General features: G+C 36.4%; 1 protein-coding gene across 2 annotated transcripts in view; it reads right to left on the minus strand.

Moving 5' to 3' along the window:
• RAD51B (RAD51 paralog B) overlaps positions 1-20,270 on the minus strand; it is a 609,692-nt gene that overhangs the window by 470,905 nt on the left and 118,517 nt on the right. The gene's annotated exons all lie outside the window — the stretch shown is intronic.

Here is a 20,270-nt window from a genome sequence, read left to right on the forward strand (position 1 = left end):
CCTTGTTTCACTCAGCATAATTATTTTGAGAGCCATGCATGTGGCTGCATGTGCCAATAATTAATTTCTTTTCATTCCTAATAGTATTCTCTTGCATGAATATATTACAGTTTATTTATCCATTCACATGTTAATAAATACGATTTCCATTTTGGGGCTATTAAAAATAAGGCTGCTATGATATTCGTATGGCATATATGCTTTTAATTCTTTTTGGGTAAAAAGCTAAGTAGAATGGCTGGATTGAATAGTAGGTCTATGCTTAACATTTAAGAAACTGCCAGAGAGTAGAGTGGCAGTTTCCAGGGGCCGAAGGGTAGGGGATGTGGGGAGATAACTGGTTAAAGGCACAAACTTCCACCCGAAAGGTTAATAAGGTCTAGTGTACTGCATGGTGATTATAGCTAATTATACTATATTATGTACTTGAAAGCTGCGAAAAGAGTAGATACTAAATATTCTCACCGCAAAAAAACAAAAACAAAATTAGTAATTATGTGACAGGATGGAAAGGTTAGCTTATGCTAGAGTGGTAATCACTTTGCGGTATATAAATCTATCAAATCAACATGCATACCTTATGTTTACACAATGTTCAACATCAATTATATCTCAAAATAAGCTAGAAAAAAGAAACTGCCAAACTGTTTTTCAAAGTGACTGTCTAATTCTATGTTCCCACCAGCAGGGCATCAGAGTTCTAGTTCCTCCATATCCTCACCAACACTTGGCATGGTCAATCTGTAAAATTTTAGCCATACCAATAGGTATGGTATCTCACTTTTGCTTTCATTTGCATTTCCCTAATAATTGATGGTGTTTAGCTTCTTTTCATGTTCTTATTCATCATCCATATAACTTCTTTGGTAAAATAAAATCTGTTCAAATCTTTTGTCTCATTTCTCTCTGGGTGGTTTGTTTTCTTGTTACTGAGTTCTTTATACATTCTGAGTATATATAATCCTTTATCACACATAGGTTCCAAAAATATTACCTCCTACTCTGTGGCTTATCTTTCCATTTTCCTTTGAAAAGCAATTTTTTTACTTTGATGAAGTCCAATTTATCAATTTGTTCTTTTATGGATTATACATTTGTAATTGTGTATAAGAACCTTTGCCTAACCAAGATAAAGGTTTGTCTATCTTTTCCTTTAGGAGTTTAACAGTTTTAGGTTTTACATGTAAGTATATGATCCATTTTGAGTTAATATTTTATATGGTATGATATGAATCATTCTTTAATATGGATATCCAACTGGTTTAGCACCATCTTTTTAAAGAATGGTCTCTATCCAATTAATTGCCTTTACACTTTTGTCAAAATTCAGTTGTTCAGTTATGTGTGGATCAAGTCCATTTATTTATTTCTCTATCTTAATGACAATATCACATTGTCTTATTTGTTCTAGGTTTATAAGTCTTGATGTCAGGTAATGTTAGTCCTTGAACTTTATCTCCTTTTCCAAAGTTGTTCTTTAAAATATTTTTTTTTTGGTGTAAGATGCTGCAATGATAAATATGAAATACTAGAATTTCTGTCTATAACCACATGAACAGCAGACCTATTTCTTTCTTTAAAAGATAAAACCATCAGTGCTAAAACCCAAGCAATAAATCTTCAAAGAAGACAAAGTACAGTCTCCTACTGACTTCAGTAGGATTTATTTTAAAGTCTCTAGTATATATTGAGCATTGCTCAGATACCATAATTCAGCTCTTTATTTGATAAATTATGCAATTTAGGCAAACAGCCACAATTTTTAACTGATAACCTGTAGTAACAGAATATATATATTTTATATCTATTATTTGCTCATAAGTCCATGAGAATCCAGTAAAAAGAAATAGCAGACAGTATTTCTATCACACTGATATCCACTTGAAAAGTAAAGAACACACATACAACAACAACAAGGAAATCTTTAATAAATCAACTACATACAACTGAGCAGGAGCTTAGTTGAAAAGTACTGTGGACAACGAGGTACCATTACATGCCAGTCAGGATGGCTGCTATCCAAAAGTCTACAAGCAATAAATGCTGGAGAGGCTGTGGAGAAAAGGGAACCCTCTTACACTGTTGGTGGGAATGCAAACTAGTACAGCCGCTATGGAGAACAGTGTGGAGATTCCTTAAAAAACTGGAAATAGAACTGCCATATGACCCAGCAATCCCACTTCTGGGCATATACACTGAGGAAACCAGATCTGAAAGAGACACGTGCACCCCAATGTTCATCGCAGCACTGTTTATAATAGCCACTACATGGAAGCAACCTAGATGCCCATCAGCAGACGAATGGATAAGGAAGCTGTGGTACATATACACGATGGAATATTACTCAGCCATTAAAAAGAATTCATTTGAATCAGTTCTAATGAGATGGATGAAACTGGAGCCCATTATACAGAGTGAAGTAAGCCAGAAAGATAAAGACCATTACAGTATACTAATGCATATACATGGAGTTTAGAAAAATGGTAATGATAACCCTATATGCAAAACAGAAAAAGAGACACAGATGTACAGAACAGACTTTTGGACTCTGTGGGAGAAGGCGAGGGTGGGATGTTTCGAGAGAACAGCATTGAAACATGTATATTATCTAGGGTGAAACAGATCGCCAGTCCAGGTTGGATGCATGAGACAAGTGCTCGGGCCTGGTGCACTGGGAAGACCCAGAGGGATCGGGTAGAGAGGTAGGTGGGAGGGGGGGTTGGGATGGGGAATACATGTAAATCCATGGCTGATTCATGTCAATGTATGACAAAAACCACTACAATATTGTAATTAGCCTCCAACTAATAAAAATAAACGAAAAAAAAAAAAAAAAAGTACTGTGGAAAAAACAGGGCCAGATGGGATTGTTAGGAAGACTCCATAAAGGAAATTATAAGTCAGGGCTTGAAAGAAATATTGGTGAGATTAGTATAAATGAGATCAGTTGATAGGAAAAGGCATAAAGTTATTTAAGAAAGATTATCCTACAACACCAGGTAGGAGAGACTAAAAGGGAGAATGACTAATGTTAGGGAGCTCAGTGAGAAGACTATTGCTGTAATCCAGGCATGTGGTGTTGGGGACCCAGACCAGAGTGGTGGCTACTGAAATAAATGTCTTGAGATAAAGAATCTGAAACTTAGAATAGCTAAGTATTTTAGCTATTCTAAATGTCCAAATCTAATCAAAGTTTAATACTATATTTTAACTGTAGTTAAATAGTTTAGAACCATATACAAGTCACAAATGCATTTTTTTTTTTAACAATTTACTTTTGTGGAGCAAAAACAACTCTCCACACTCATCTTGAACGGTAGTGAAGCCTCAGGGCTGCAAAGTTGTTTACAGTGAACTCTGAGGGGCTGCCATTGCCAAGTCTGACCACATTGTAGCTTCATGTTTATAAAACAGCAAGTTAGTAAAGTACGTTTTTCTTCTTTCTTCTTCAGCAAAATGAGTAGACTGGTTTTTAGCATATGGAAGCATTTTAATATTGCAAGTTCCGGGACAGAGGAGGGTAGATAATTTGCAAATGCCATCAAATGAAATGTGTACTTTCAAATGAGGCTGATTAGACAAGGTTTCGTGTGGTAAAAGTTGTATTCATAAGTCTTTTTTGGCAAGAAGCGAGTGTTCCATTTGTATAAAATGCAGCAGAGTGATCAAGGAAGATAGAAACTAAGCAAAAACCATGCGATTTAAGGACATCATTGGTGATTTTCTGAAAAGCACTTCTGAGTGTTGAGAACTGAAATTCAAATAAAAATTTAATTTTTATTTAAATTCCTTTTGCGGCTTCCCTGGTGGCTAAGACGGTAAAGAATTCACCTGCAATGAAGGAGATCTGGGTTTGATCTCTGGGTTGGGAAGATCCCCTGGAGAAGGAAATAGCTACCCACTCCAGTATTCTTGTCTGGAGAATTTTGTGGACAGAGGAGCCTGGCAGGCTACGGTCCATGGGGTTGCAGAGAGCTGAACATGACTGAGTGACTAACACTTCCTTTTAGAAATATTCAAGCGGTGACAATAGGAACAAGGCAGAGAAGGACAATGGTGGGAAAGAGCAGGGAATCCATTGAAGATAACAATCATATCTCTTCCTGACAATCTTGTGTGTCTCTGCCTCTCCCTCACTCTCTCTTCTCCTACTTCTTTATCTTTTACCTTTACGCATGTGTATACTCAGTGGCTCACTCACCAGGCTCCTCTGTCCATGGGACTATATCAGCAAGAAGTGGGTTTCCATTTCCTCCTCCAGGGGATCTTCCCAACCCACGGGTAGAACCCAGGCTTCCTGCATTGGCATGTGGAGTCTTTATCAACGAGCCACCTGCGAAGCCCACCTTTAAGCATAGCTGGAGGTGGTGTAGCAGATAGCGAAGGAGTAAATGTGAAGAAGCATGGGATAAGAAAAGAATAAAACTAAAAGATGTAATAGTTAGAGATAGTATCACTGGATTGGCATGTATGAGCAGGCCCTGAGATGTGCAGGGAAACTAAAGGCAGGAATGCAGAGGTAGGATGTATGAATCAAGGTGATCCGGGTAGTAACCAGGTAAATTCACAACTGGTACTCTTTATCTTCTCCAGGAAACACAGCCAAAAGTCATTAGCTGTACAGATAAAAGGCCAGAATCAAGAGCTTTAACCTTTTCAACTTCCTTTATTTCTCTAATTCAAATATTCCAGTGTTAAAGACAGGAATCTTGGCTGAAACACCTATGTGAACAAATAACAAGGGGGAAAAAAAAGGTTTTATATAAACATCAGTAATTTAGCCACAGAGAAACCAAAAATGTGCAAATAATAAGCTAAATCATAGTTTTGATATTATAAATAATCCTAAAATACAAACCTAAAAAGAATTTGAGATGGCTGCAATGAAAATTTTAATGTCCTTCTTATATTCTAACCATGACCAAATACCATTCCTATGGCTTTGGTGGAAAGTAACAAAGAGGAACAGAAAGGGAGAGAAAGAGGGACATAAAAAAATAAAGGCATACAAGGGAATATTAAGAGAATCCTATCTTAGCAGAAACACAAAACTAAACTTAAAGCTACCAAAAGAACTGGAGTTCCACTTCCCACTGGCTCTCAGGCCTCATTCTCCAGTGCTAGTGCAAAATTATACCGAGGATTAAGGAACACAATTAGCCCCAATGATGTTTTCAAGCTATATGTGTTCTTATATTTTGATTAATATTATAATCTAACTTTAACTTTTCTAGGAGAATGAGAAGATGCTGACATAAAATTTCAATTATTACCCTTTCTTTGTGAATCAAACTCAGGAAACTTTCAAGAGAAACAAGATAAAAGTAAATTCCTTGACTTATCTGTGCCAAGGGGTTTGACCAGGCCGATAGCTGAAGCAGGGATCAGAGGCCTTGAACTGCTTGCTACTTAATACCTGTTTTGCTCCAGGCAACTGTGAAACTTTTGCTTTGATAGTTCAAGGCTAAAAGCCAGTTTTGATTGTTGGCCAGAGGGAAAATTTTTCAAATTAATCACTTCATACATCAATGCTTCATGAAAATGATGAAACGTAGTTCCAAACTGTCTGAAAGTCCCAGCTCATTCTCACTTATGGCTCTGGGAGTTAAGATTCATTCAGCAGCGTTTTTACAGGTGACCCAAGTTTTCTAATTCTCAGTCGAGCAACATGTGAGTCAGACACGACCGAAGTGACTATGCATGCATGCACATTGATACTTAGACTCAGTACACTAGAGATACAAGCACTGAAAGAATTTTGCTCTCAGATAATTGGGATTCTAGTTGGGAAGAGAAATTAACTCAAACTAAAGATAAAGAACTATACTGTTTGGTGGGTGTATGTGTGAGTGTGAGTGCGTGACCGAAAGTCACTCAGTCATATCAAACTCTCTGCGACCCCATGGACTGTAGCCTGCCAGGCTCCTCTGTCCATGGAATTCTCCAGGCCAGAGCATTAATGAACAGAAAATTCAAATATTAAAAACTAGACTGAGCCAGAAAAAGTCCTAAGTGACTACTGAAAAAGTGGAAGGAACATAATTAGAGAATAAAATTTGGGAGAAAATCAGTAATAAAGGCAATAAAAAAGCAAAATCAAACATAGTATTAGGGATGGAGCTGGGGGTTGATATAAGGTGTAAACAACCAGTTTAACTAAAGAAGGTGTTTGTCAAAGCAACTGACAAGGGATTAATCTCCAAAATATATAAATAGCTCATGCAGCTTAATATCAAAAAAACAAACAACCCAATCAAAAAATGGGCAGAAAACCTAAAGAGACATTTCTCCAAAGAAGACATGCAGGTGGCCAACAAACATATGAACAGATGCTCAACATCACTAATTATTAGAGAAATGCAAATCAAAACTACAATAAGGTATCACCTGACACCCATCAGAACGGCCCTCATCAAAAATATCTACAAACGGTAAATGCTGGAGAGGGTGTGGAGAAAAGGAAACCCTCCTACACTGTTGGTAGGAATGTAAACTGATATAGCCTCTATGGAGAACAATATGGAGGTTCCTTAAAAAACTAAAACTACAACTACCATAGACCAGCAATCCCACTCCTAGTCATGTACCAGCAGAAAACTATAAATCAAAAAGATATATGCAACCCAATGTTCATGGCAGCACTATTTCAACAGCCAGGACATGGAAGCAACCTAAATGTCCATCAACAGAGGAATAGATAAAGAAGATGTGGTGCATATAAACAAAGGAATATTACTCAGCCATTCAAAGGCATAAAATTTGCAGAGACATGGATAGATCTAGAGATTGTCATACAGAGTAAAGTAAGTCAGAAAAAGAAAACCAAGTATCAGATAATATGGTTCACTTGTGGAATCTAGAAAAATGACATGGATGCACTTATTTGCAAAGCAGAAACAGAGACACAGATGTAGAGAGCAGATGTATGGATATGGGGTCAGGGGGAGGAACTGGGAGATTGGGACTGACATATACAATACTCTGTATAAAATAGATGACTAGTGAGAACCTACTGTCTAACGGAACTAATGAGAACTAATTGAGTACAATGCTCTGTGGTAACCTAAATGGGAAGGAAATCCCCAATAAAGGGGATGTATGCATATGCATGGCTGATTCACTTTGCTGTACCAGCAGAAACTAACACAGGATTGTAAAGCAATTATATTCCAATAAAAATAAGTAAGTAGATAAAAATGGTTAAATAAATAGGGTGAGGCTCCTATATAGAATACTTTGAATGCCAAGAAGACCAATACAAACTTACAGTCCAATGAGAGTCACAGCTGGTTACGGATCAGAGAAGCAGCATCATGAAATTCTTGACAAATGTTGGTTTAACAGCAACATGGGGATAAAGACTAAAAGCCAGTAAAGAAGTAGGTGGAGTTATCTAGGTGTGAAATGATGAGAACATCAACTAGAATAACAGCATCCATTTATGAAACATTCAACAATATTTGTTAAATGTCTGAATATTTATTATGTGCCTGTGTTATTACTGGTTCACAGAAACACATAATGAACATTCATTGCTTTAAGCCACTAAATCTCAGGATAATTTGTTACAACAATGGATAACTAATCTACAAACAAAGCCAGCAAAAGGGACACCAAGTAAGGTTAGAAAGGCAGGAGGAAAATAAAAAAATATACTGTCATTGAAAACCAAGGGGTGGTGAGAGTTTCAAGTAGTAAATATGTGGATAGGGTCAGAAATTAAAGAATATAGGATGATGAAAAAATTTTTTTAATGTTGCTGAACTTGGTATAGTTCACAACTAATTAAAAGCAGATAATAGGCAAAAAAAATGCTCAGAATAAAAGGTGATCAAATTGTTAGTTTCTTCCTTATGAAGAGAATGACAGGAAAGTAGTACAGGCAGCTGATAGACACCACAAACTTAATTTATATTCCTAAATCTATGGGTCAACTAGTAACTGATGCCTCTCATATAAAGTAATATTTTTTGGAATACACTCCCATTTTAATCCTAACTTTAGTCCTATACTTTGACCTAACAAAATATAAGCTTTGAATTTATTCAAACCTCTATCACATTACCTACCATTTGGTGCCATAAAGTATTATATATTTTTTTGGCCATGCCAAGGGGCTTAGTTTCCCAGCCAGGGATTGAACCCATGCCCATGCAATAAAAGCATGGAGTCCTAACCACTGGACAGCCAGGGAATTCCCTATAAATTATTATTTACATGTTTGCCATCCTTTCTACACGTAAATTCCTCCAAAGTAGGGATCTACAGCTTACTAATCTGTGAAGTCTCAGTACCTAAAACAACATCTAACCCATAACAGATGTTCAATTGCTAACTGACAATTACTAGATATAGTAGAAAGATGTCTTTCCAAACATATTCATATATAGTTTCTGAGGAATTAAGATTTTTCTTCCATTTTTGTCTCTGTTGGACAGTATCTCTTCACTGTAATCCCACCCTAGCACTGCCCCATTTGCCCACTTTAGAAAACTAGTTGAGATTTTTCTATCATGTATGTTCTCTTCTGCATCTATATATTCTGCAGACTTCACCTCTAATAATAAAGACATTTAAGTGTCCTCTTACTGTCAAAGTTAATAATACTCTATGATCTAAACTGAGTATTTCGCTCAGAAGATGAATCCCCTGAAACTAAAATAAGAATAATCATAAAAAACAGAAAGATGAGTGAAGGACAAGTTAGTATCGTTAGACACCATTCATGTAAGTGGTTCCTGTGTCTGTTTTTGCATAAGCCACTTGGGTTTCAATTTCTATAAATTCTGAAGAATTTACAAATTCTTCATTTCTGTAAAGTCAACTGCATTTCAGACTCAGTCCTAAACAACTCTAACTGAAATCTCCCTCTCAATTATACTGAACAATCCTAAATCCATATTCTATCCTGTCCTTTCTTCCAAGACCATTCCAAATGTTGGTTTAGAATGTCAAAATATTTATTTAGGTATTTCAAAAACCTAAAATTCCATATTCCCTTGCCTTCAAATTGATAATTGCCTAAAAGAAGTAATTAAGAGGATATTTTTAGGAGAAACTTTAGAAGCTAAGAAATAAAAAAAAAATGAGGTGAACTTATTAAAAAGTTAACACTTAAACATTATATGCTTACTAGTAATACTTAAGTCAACTTAAGAAACAAACCAACTATATTTTTAATTTTTAAAATGGTCCTGATAAAACAAAATTAATCTGTAAGTTTGCCCTTACAATAGAAATAGACTACTACTAATCTTAAGGAGTCTTAATCAGGACAAATTCTTACACTGAAATTGTTTGTGGGCAATCACGCAGAACAGCTGCCTCCCAGGATGACTAAAATAACACAAATTAGATGTAATTGAGTTAAAGGACCACACCAGGCTTGTAATTCAATTTGTCCTATGTGGTTTGGGTTTGGTTTTTTTTTCCCCTCTAGCAAACCACAGTTTGAAAACTTCATCAAATGGGAAGTACAAAGAAATAGGAATATATAATGCAAATATTTAGCATGAACAATTTACATAAAATCTTCTTTAACAGTTCAAAGTTTTGTTTTTTTTTTTTAAAGTCAATGCAACAGACTTTCTTTCTTTCTTTGAAGGTCCTATTCACTAAAACTTTACTGCCAATTTCTCACTCTATCATAATTTATCTGAGTTATAAAGTGAGTTTTGTTTTGATCTAGTTTCCTAACTTTTCACACTATTTACCTGGAACCACAAAGTAAATCCCAGGTTAGATTTAAGTCCACCTACGACTGAAGCGACTTAGCAGCAGCAGCACAGAGTTCAAAATCCTTAGGGTCATTACTGAGAGTCAAGGGTACGGCAAGAATTTTTACCTCAGTGGACATTTCAGCAGCCTTAGATATGGTTGATTATACATTGCTGATAGATGTGGCCAATTACATTGTCATCACTATGTTGATAAGTTTTGATTTCTATGGGTCTAGCTAGCACAAACCTGTCCCTAGAAGAGTATTTCACAAAACGTCTTGAAACTAACTAACCTCAAACCCTGGTTTTAGATCTACTCAATCAAAGCAACTTGATCACTGAGGGATTTTTAAGAAAAAGAGAATGAGAAATCTAGTGTTGCCTCTAACCATACTGTTTCCATTAGAAGTCATGGATTTGAAGCAAAATTTCGAGGTAAAGAATTTTCCAAATAAGTGGGTTGCACAATCAGCTCTCAATTCATGCCATGATAATAGTTTCACATAAAACCAAAGGGTCTGATGTAATTAATAGGCTTAATTTCATAAAATCCTATTTAACAAGATTTTCTTAATTATATTTTAAGCAGAACACAGCAACAGAAGTGTATCTACTTGATAACCAATCAGAAAATAAATTTCCCTTTTTGAGACTGATTACCTCTGAAGTACCTGACTCTTGCTTGTATTACAAAGCCATTTTGCCTAGAGAAGAGAACATATGAAAATTTTATTGTGACAAACTCTTGCCTCTACAGCTTTTTACTGTGGCAGATACAGACATGAAAGGCACCTGGCCCAATAATTCTTCCTTGCATAACACTCCAGAACACACAAGTCTAACCCCCCTAAATCTCAGGTTCCTCAGGCATTCCTAAGACTCTAAAACCACACCCAAGAAGCTTAAGCTTCTTAGGTTTTTCAGACCGAGGTTGTTCAGACAGTAAAGTTATAATCATGTCAAATGAAGAGTTTTGGAAAATGATTTTTTAAATCGCATTTTAACAATACTGGTATCAGGAATACACATTTCTTCTAAACTAAGAGAGTTAGCTATTCAGTCTTCCGCCTGCCATCTCACATCACCTGAGGTGTACTATAAATCTTCCCAAACAGAGAAGTACTAACTGGCTAATTATAAGGGTCTCATGCATAAACCAGATGCTGGATATAAAATGATTAAGACTATTGCCAGCTAGAACATGCAGAAGGCACTCAAAACTACCTTGGGAGCCTAATCTTCACCGTTATGCCAATAAAAAAAAAGTGCTTCCATCTTAAATGTAGAACAATGTGTGAATATGCAATGCTATCTTCTATCTGAAATTCACTCACAGTGAAAGTCATTTCCACAAATTTAAAAGGTTTACCTCCACTGAATTAAATTATATAGCTATTATCATTTTACAGATGGAGATATGTTAAGGTTATATTGTAGGGGGTGGAGGAGGGATAAAAATTAGGAGTTTGGGATCAGCAGATACAAACTACTATATACAAAATTGATAAACAAGCACAGATATTCAGTATCTGTGATAACCCACAATGGGAAAGAACTTGAAAAGGAATATATATGTATAACAATCACTTTACGATATACCAGAAACTAACATGGCAGTGTAAATCAATTATACATCAATAAAAAAATTTTTTTAAGTTAGAAAAAACTTTTAAAGATTATATTATAGTTACCAGCTCTTTCCATCAAGGCAGGATGACCACAGTTGCATAACACACAACAGTCACACAGATCGTCCAAGAGATAGTCTGGAATACATCAAATACTGGCCTTCCCTGGTGGTTCAGTGGTAAAGAATCTGACTGCCAACACAGAAGTCACAGGTTCAATCCCTGGGTCGGGAAGATCCCCTGGAGAAGGAAATGACAAACCACCCCAGTATTCTTACCTGGGAAATTCCGTGGACAGAGGAGCCTGTCAGGCTACAGCAAAAAAGCTGTCAGGCTACAGCAAAAGGGTTGCAAAAGAGTCGGACACGACTTAGTGACTAAACACCAACATTAAGTACTATTTATTCTTCAAGACTCACCTCAGACCCTATCTATTATAGGTCATTTTCCTCTCTCCATTTTCCAGGTTTTTTCTAATGCTATTAAACTTTTATTTTAATAGTAATTTATTTTTAAGTACAAAACCACAATTCAGTATAAGTTTGCAGACAAAGAAAGAAAAAGCAACAGAAATATAAAGCATGTCAACAGTATCCTAACTGCACTTCTTGGTTACTTGACTGATTTGAATTCTAAAGCTCAAGAAGAATCAAATAATCTTTTTTTTTTAACCTGCAAATCCATATTTCAAGACCAACACTACTATGTCTACAAACATAAAAAAAAAAAAAAAAACATGTTCTAGAGGCATAAGTATAGCAAACTTAAATTTGGAACTAACTAGACATCAGTTATCTTTTTAAATGCATATGAAACTGCTGAATAAGGAAACAAACTCTTTCTTATGTTATTAGCTCAAACTGTCAGCTGAGAAGGGTCTGAAACATTCCAGAGTAGTTTACCTACTGAGTTATAAACATGATCATTCCATTTCAGCATAAGTTACATGTAGAACAAGTTTCATATGTGTTTATAAATACTCTGATTGTGAAATATATACTTTAAAAATTGTAATCTTAATTTTTCACATAACAGAATCGTCTCCAGATGCAGAAACTACACAGCAAAACACCACTGGACTTCACGTGATCAAGTGTCAGTTCTGTTCACCAGTCAGACCTGAAGCTTTGAAAGAATTCTCACACCCCCTGGGGTGACAACAATTTGGAAAGAAGTACAATGAGAAAAGCATGCATTTCTTTACACTCTTTCCTCAAATATATATCTCCTTTCGACTACAATTGCTTTTTTTCTTTGAAGAGGAAGTTTACTGGTGTTTACATCATCTGAAAGAACAACAGATATTTTTCAAGGAGGTTAAGAGTTTTTTTTAACAGGTTTTTATCATAAAAAAATGACCAATCACAAGAAAGTGAGAAGTGGAATTTAGAAACAGAACCTGACATAATAACTCCACAGAAAGGATTAGAATTCAAATAAAGTGGCAAATTTTATACACAACTTTCTATTCCAAGGTAATCTAAAGGACAGAACTCATGGAGAATATTTAAACAAATATGCAACCAAAAAAACACTAAAAGGTGTGTCACTAATTATTTGTCAAAGGCAGTAAATGTCTTCAAACATTAGAGCTGGAGAGAACTGTATAGATCAGATCAGATCCTACAATGCTACAAACCCTTACTTTTATATTAGTTTTCAGTATTTTTATTTCTAACATAGAAAACTTTCCCTTAGCCTAATGTTAGAGGAAACTTTGATTGAAACCACTCACCCTGGCCAGGCACCATAGCAACCATTTGCGTGAGTTCTTTTACAACAAGAGGTCCTGGCAAGGAACACAAAACAAGCCACCAGCAACCTGAAGAATTCAGGAAAGGTCAAAAGGAGACCCCATGTGTCCTACCACTTCCCAGAATCCTTCTCATTGGCGTCCAACTTGGCTGAGCAACATGTGAGCCACCAGGAAGGATCCTGAGTGACCAAAGACAACCTGGAAACTAACCCCATCACCAGAAAACCAGAGACTGCAAGTCACATGGCAGGGTAGTCCTGGGTTCCCTCACCCTCCTGCTCTCTGCTTGGGCACCCCTCCCCAATAAAGTCTCTTGCATATGTGTCTCCTCCGACAATTCATTTCAGAATGTTAGACAAGAGCCCACTCTTGGGCCCTTAACTACAACTTAAACAACTTAAACATTTTATTAGAATACATTCTCTAAAATAAAACTGTGTACTATTTAAAAGAATCCTAGAACTCTAAAGAGCTCCCCTAGTGGCTCAGCTGGTAAAGAATCTGCCTGCAATGCGGGAGACCTTGGTTCGATCCCTGGATTGAGAAGACCCCCTGGAAAAGGAAACAGCTACCCACTCCAGAATTCTGGCCTGGAGAATTCCATGGACTATAGTCCATGGGGTCGCAAAGAGGCGGACACGACTGAGCGACTTTCACTTTCACTATTCATAGCTCTAAAAGGCCTAAAAAAATCATCAAACCCCCTCAATTTACAGGTTTCAAATTTACTTCTTGGATTAATTTGGAAATTTAAATTAAGTGCTAAACAGAAGCAATTGAGAAGGGAGGACTTGAGCACATGGAAAAGGGAAAACCAGATGTACACATAACACAAAGAGCCCTGGTTACATTTAGTTTCCAGCAACAGTTGGGGAAATGCGGTAGGAGAAGGGGAGGGGAGAGGGTGTTAATGTTGGTGATATCCTTTGAACTGCGTCCAACAGTGTTTCTAAGACAGTCTAATTTTTAAGGAAAACATTCCTTCCCCCAGCCAGCAATTGCAAGCTTCTTCCTTATTTAACTGGCATCAGAATCTATACTTGCTTGCTATAACTGTTTTCTCTTTTACCTTCTAATTGTACATATGAGAATACAGGAAAAGAGGAAAAGTAAAGGTAGGTCTAAAGGTGATACCATGTGGGAGGGGCTGAAAAAAATGTTATAAATCATCATCTGTATGTGATAATATGAAAAGATCTCCAATATAAATTGTAGAATCTAGAAAGGAAGTTTAACCAATGAGAGGCAATACATACAATACTGTTTTTGTGGGAAAAGCACACACAAACAGCCATACACAAAATACGATGTGTCTTTCATAAGCCTGTTTATCTACCCCTGCATCTATCTCTAAGTCAACGCATATAAAAAGGCTTGCTCTGAAGGACAGACACTAAACTGAAAATAGTCATCATTTTCTGGTTTTGGTGGGGAGGTAACCAGGCTTGGGCTTGGGGATCATGGCAATCAAGAAAACACATTCTGTGAGTAGAGAGCAAGGAACAGGATGATCAAAAGTACAAGGAGAGGGTGAGCTCAGGAAACCATGAGGAAGCTGGTGGAAGAAGAGGTGGAGGGAGATGGAAATGTGGCAGAAAATGAGGTGAGAATAAGCAGATTGGGGCCAGACTATGAAACCCTTGCATGACTAGCTAAGGAGTTTAGACTTTATCCCCTTGAAGGCAAGGGGAGCCCATCAAAGGTTTTTAAGTCAGAAGATGATATGATTGGATCTGTCTTTAAAGAAAGGTTTGACAGCAGTATGGAGGATGGACCAGAAAATGGAAAGCCTGAAAGCAGACAAGCATCTCTCCTAAGAACTGAAAGATGAAAAGCTCCTAAACAAGGGTGATGGCTATGAGAATGCAGAAGAGGAAACACATACAAAAGCAATTCTGGAGACAGAAGAGACAGGACTTCTGGATAGATTGGCTGGGAAACCTAACAGAACATGAGGACTCAAGATGGATGTGAGGTTTCCAGCTGAGAGGATGGGGAGCTACTAAAGGAGAGAGAGAACACAGGAAGGGAGGAGGCTTTAGAGATACTGCGTGGGAAAATGAGATGGGGATTTGTTGAACTACATACGAAGCTATCAACTTTTAGCAAGCTCCCAAAGGATAAGGATCTTGTTTGCTAACTGTCTCTGTCCTGTGGCACATAGTGCAACACCATATGCGTTTAATTCAAGCTTGTGAGGATGTGAGGATGGTGCTAATGCTAACCTATCCCACGATAATTGAGGCTTGACAATATTTAAGATAGCTCTTCAAAGTGCCTGTGTGGAAAGGAAATACAAGACAAGGTGGTTTGTTTTACTTTCCTGTCAAATTTCGTCTATGGTCGTTTCCAAAATAAATTTCCAATAATAATAGGGCTTTTAACAAGAAGGCCTATTACTAAGAGCAGCCTGCGGCAGACCATAATACCTCTCAGACTTTACATTCTACACATTCCAATAATCAAGTCACCTCACCTTTAATTCTTTTTCTTGTTCAGGAACCTGTAGTACCACTTAAGATTCTAAAACCTGCCACACCCAACAGTCAAACATAATCAGAGCCATCTAAACAGTCTGAAAAAACAAAAACAAAAAACACCGCTGTTTTATTTGGAAAACCTTAAGAAGGGGGATATAGAGGGAAAAAAAAATTTGTTCCGGTTAATGTTGTGCAATGTTTTCTGGGGTTTGCCTCGTAGGCATGCTGAAATCATAACTAAATAAATCAACTCTGGCAACACAAAGAAACAATATTCCCTTCCCCCTTGGACGCCTGAAGGAAGAATGGCATCTTCTCCATGATGTGCACACACTTTGGAGCTGCTTTGTTTTTAATCCTCTGCCAAGTCAAGTTTTAGTTTTATTTTAATCTCAGCAACCACAGTAAATTCCAAATCTTTGACAAGTAAATGCTTTCTTCCTCACCAAAATCCCACTCACTTTCCTAACTTCTGGAACTTAGGAGTTCAATAAATGCCTGCCCTGCAGATCTTTCTTCATGAGGAAAAAAATAGATACACTATAAATTAAATGCATTTCCTCACATTTACAAGTTAGTCTACCTGTGAAATAGGTTAAGATAAAAGTGTATCTCTCCTGCCCACCATTTAAAAAAAAAAAAATATATATATATTTCCACCCCCCCCCCCCCATGTACTGTAGAGGAAAGAATAGCACAGAAAGTCAGAAGATCTGGGATGAAGTCCCATACATTTCACGTTAGTTAAAGCAACTTTAAATTTGGTTTCTTTATATCTAAAAGCTAGGGAAATAGATGAGATGGTTTTAAAGGCTCCTCCCTTCCACCTTAAAATTCTGATTCTTAAGATCATGGCTATTGATTTTTCTTTTTTTAACACACAGTAAGCAATCACTCAAAAAAAAAAAAAATCCTATGAAAGACACTTCTCTGGTAAAATGGAATAAACCTCAGAAATTACCTAATCTGTACAGCTTTGAAACTATATTCCAAGAGTTATAAATTGTTTTGTTTATTGGAAAGTTTCTATTCTTTAAAGAATAAGACTGCAAACTACTAACCTAATCCAACTCTGAAATTACAGATGAAGAAACTGAGATCAAGATTGGAATAAGAAGTATAACATATCCATAAAACACTGTGAGCTGTTAAATATAATGGCGAGAGGAAAAGGGTCATAATAAATTTTTTTAAACAAGGATCAGTTCAGTTCAGTCACTCAGTCATGTCCGACTCTTTGCGACCCCAAGGACTGCAGCACACCAGGCTTCCCTGTCCATCACCAACTCCAGAAGCTTCCTCAAATTCATGTCCATCGAGTCGGTGATGCCATCCAACCATCTTATCCTCTGTCATCCCCTTCTCCTCCTGCCTTCAATCTTTCCCAGCATCAGGGTCTTTTCCAATGAGTTAGTTCCAATCAGTCAGTTCTTGGCCTAAGTACTGTAGTTTCAGCTTCAGCATCAGTCCTTCCAATGAATATTCAGGATTGATTTCCTTTAGGACTGATTTGACCTCCTTGCAGTCCAAGGGACTCTCAAGAGTCTTCTCCAACACCACAGTTCAAAAACATCAATTCTTCAGTGCTCAGCTTTCTTTATGGTCCACCTCTCACATCCATACATGACTACTAGAAAAACCATAGTTTTCACTAGACGGACCTTTGTTGGCAAAGTAAATGAGGATAGTAAATTCTATATCTGAGAAACATAAGTATAAATCTATTTTCAGGATAATAAGTTCATTGTATCATTTTCACTAAATAGTCTATAAATATTGAAATAATACAAAATAAACAATGAATAATTCAACAAATGACCCAAAATCTCACCATTGAGAAATATTCAGTATTAAGATTTAGTGGATATCACTCCAGACAGCTACCCACATATACAGATAGAAGGATAAACAAAAATAAATTTATTATTTCTAGGATGAGTATTCTCAGTTTTAAAAATAAGTGTATACTTACTTCTAAAAAATAAGAGTATACCCACTTTTAACAATAATAAAAATATATCAATGCTAATTTTACTTGAAAGTAACAGAAGTTAAAACGAAACTGAAGCAATTTTAAACCTTAGACAATTGCTTCTTCACTCAAAAAATATTAATTATAAAACATCCATGTTTAAGAAAAATTATAAAAAACCATAGAGATTAATATTACTTTAAAACTACTTTAAATTTTAGACTATATTGACTGAACTGTCGCTATGAAAGATAAAGAGATTAATAATTTCCATTTCCCTTCCACCCACCTCCCAATATTTGTTTTACTTTGCTACGGTGTATAATTTTCACATCCTGTTACCACAGTTTCTAAATCTGAGACTTATATATAAATGTTTTTAATATTCAAAACCACTTTTGTTTTGATTCATCTCTTGGTTAGCTAAATTTTTTAACAAGTTTTCCAGGGATCTCACAGATACTGTATTCTCACGGTTCTTTCACATTTGAGGATTACATGTCTGCTGCTTCTTTAATAACTTGGCTAGATACAATATTTTTAGTCATACTTTCCTGTATCTGAACTTTGTTGACACAGCTTCTCTAGTTTTACACTTTGTTGTAGAGAAGTCTCAGACCACTCTAATCTTCTCCCTTGCAGATGACTTTTGCTCTTGTGTGATGACTGAAGAAATCTCTCTTCAGACGCAACCAGGATATGAGTTGATACTGATTCTTCTTTACCAATTTCAATGTTTGGTGTATATGTTTAACCTGCAGATTTAGCTGTTCATTTAAGTTTTGCTGTTTTAATTCTCTGAATATCTTTTTAGTTCCCTTCATTGACTCCTCTTCCTCATAGACACCAGTAATCTTTTCCTTGACTCACCTTGTGTCATATCTTTCATTGTTAACCAATATGCTTTAATCTTTTCCCCTGTTTTTATGGTGAATGTATCAAGCTTTTGCTCCAACCCGTTAAATTTTCAGCCATCTCTAGTCTATTCCTTACTGGCTCTCCACCACTTACTAGTCCATAATTTGTTTCCATAGCTCTACAACTCACTTTTCATCAATATGAGCATACTTTTAAAGTGTATTTATTATTTTTATTATGTATATTGTGTTTGATTTATGTGTGTATATACATGTACTCCTTGGAAGGAAAGTTATGACCAACCTGGATAGCAAATTGAAAAGCAGAGACATTACTTTGTCAACAAAGGTCCATCTAGTCAAGGCTGTGATATTTCCAGTAGTCATGTACGGATATGAGAGTTGAAAGCTGAGAGAAAGCTTTCAGAAAGAAAGCTGAGCACCGAAGAACTGATGCTTTTCAACTGTGGTGTTGGAGAAGCCTCTGGAGAGTCCCTTGGACTGCAAGAAGATCCAACCAGTCCATCCTAAAGGAAATCAGTCCTGAATATTCATTGGAAGGACTGATGCTGAAGCCAAAACTCCAATACTTTGGCCACCTGATGCAAAGAGCTGACTCATTTGAAAAGACCCAGATGCTGGGAAAGATTGAAGGCAGGAGGAGAAGGGGACAACAGAGGATAAGGTAGTTGGATGGCATCACCGACTCAACGGACATGGCTTTGGGTGAACTCTGGGAGTTGGTGACAGACAGGGAGGCCTGGCATGCTGCAGTTCATGGGGTCGCAAAGAGTCAGACACAACTGAGCAACTGAACTGAACTGATACATGTACTATAAAGTCCAAAAGGCTATCAACAGAATTTTCATAGCTTTCTACTGTAGTCAGTGATTTTTTTCTTTTTGCCTACCTAAACTTCCCAAATTTTTTTGTGTACTGTTACTCATACACAGATATTGATAGGCACTAACACATACAGAGCTTATATCACTATAACTTATGCCAGCTATAAATTTTAAGTATCCAGCTAAGCACTAACCATCTTTATGTCAATGATCCAAAATATATAACTTTCCAAGAATAAAGTTCTTCCTCAAGCTATGAGTAGTAGTAGTCTTTGAAAAAACAGCAAAGTAAGCCGTTTTGGTATACTGATCACCAGCACCCCATTTGTCTCAGACAGAGATACAGAACATGTGTGAAAGAAAACATCTCCTCCTTTTTTCCTGACTGATCCCATTCTTCTGTTTCAGAGGTTAAGGAAATAAGGGCCTTAGAGAATTTCTCTTATCAAACTGTATCTGGATAAAGAAATTCCTTTCAGAGTCTGGGAAATTGTTGATCAATATGTCCAGGCACCATCCAGTGTTCTCAAAAATATATTTCTCTTAAATATATTTCCTCTTAGGTATATTGTGTATATACTGATAAACCTATACTCTGATGCTTTCAAATTACTAAAATCCCTGAGACAGGGTCCTGGAACAAAAGCCAAGATATAGGTTCTTCTGAAACTTTGAGCTGAAGAAAATAAGAACCTTCATTGATAACTAATCAAACAAATGTGATTTATGGAAATTAATCATAAAAGACTTGAATATTTTTTAGGAAGAGATGAAATGATGTCATGAAAAGATCAAGTGAAATGAAATCAAACCACTCCTGAATTTGAGCCTCAGCTCCTATGAAACTGTGACTTTGAATAAACAATGGTTTATTCAGCTTCCCTGAACTTGATTCTTCTTCTGCTCAATAGTTGAATAGTATATTTAAATACTTCATATAGAATATCAATTTTATATTTGTATATTTCAAAAAAGTTTACAAAGTGGTTTCATAAAAAGAGTCTGATTCTTGG

Source organism: Dama dama, chromosome 12, assembly GCF_033118175.1.
Source record: "Dama dama isolate Ldn47 chromosome 12, ASM3311817v1, whole genome shotgun sequence".
Lineage (NCBI taxonomy): Eukaryota > Metazoa > Chordata > Mammalia > Artiodactyla > Cervidae > Dama > Dama dama.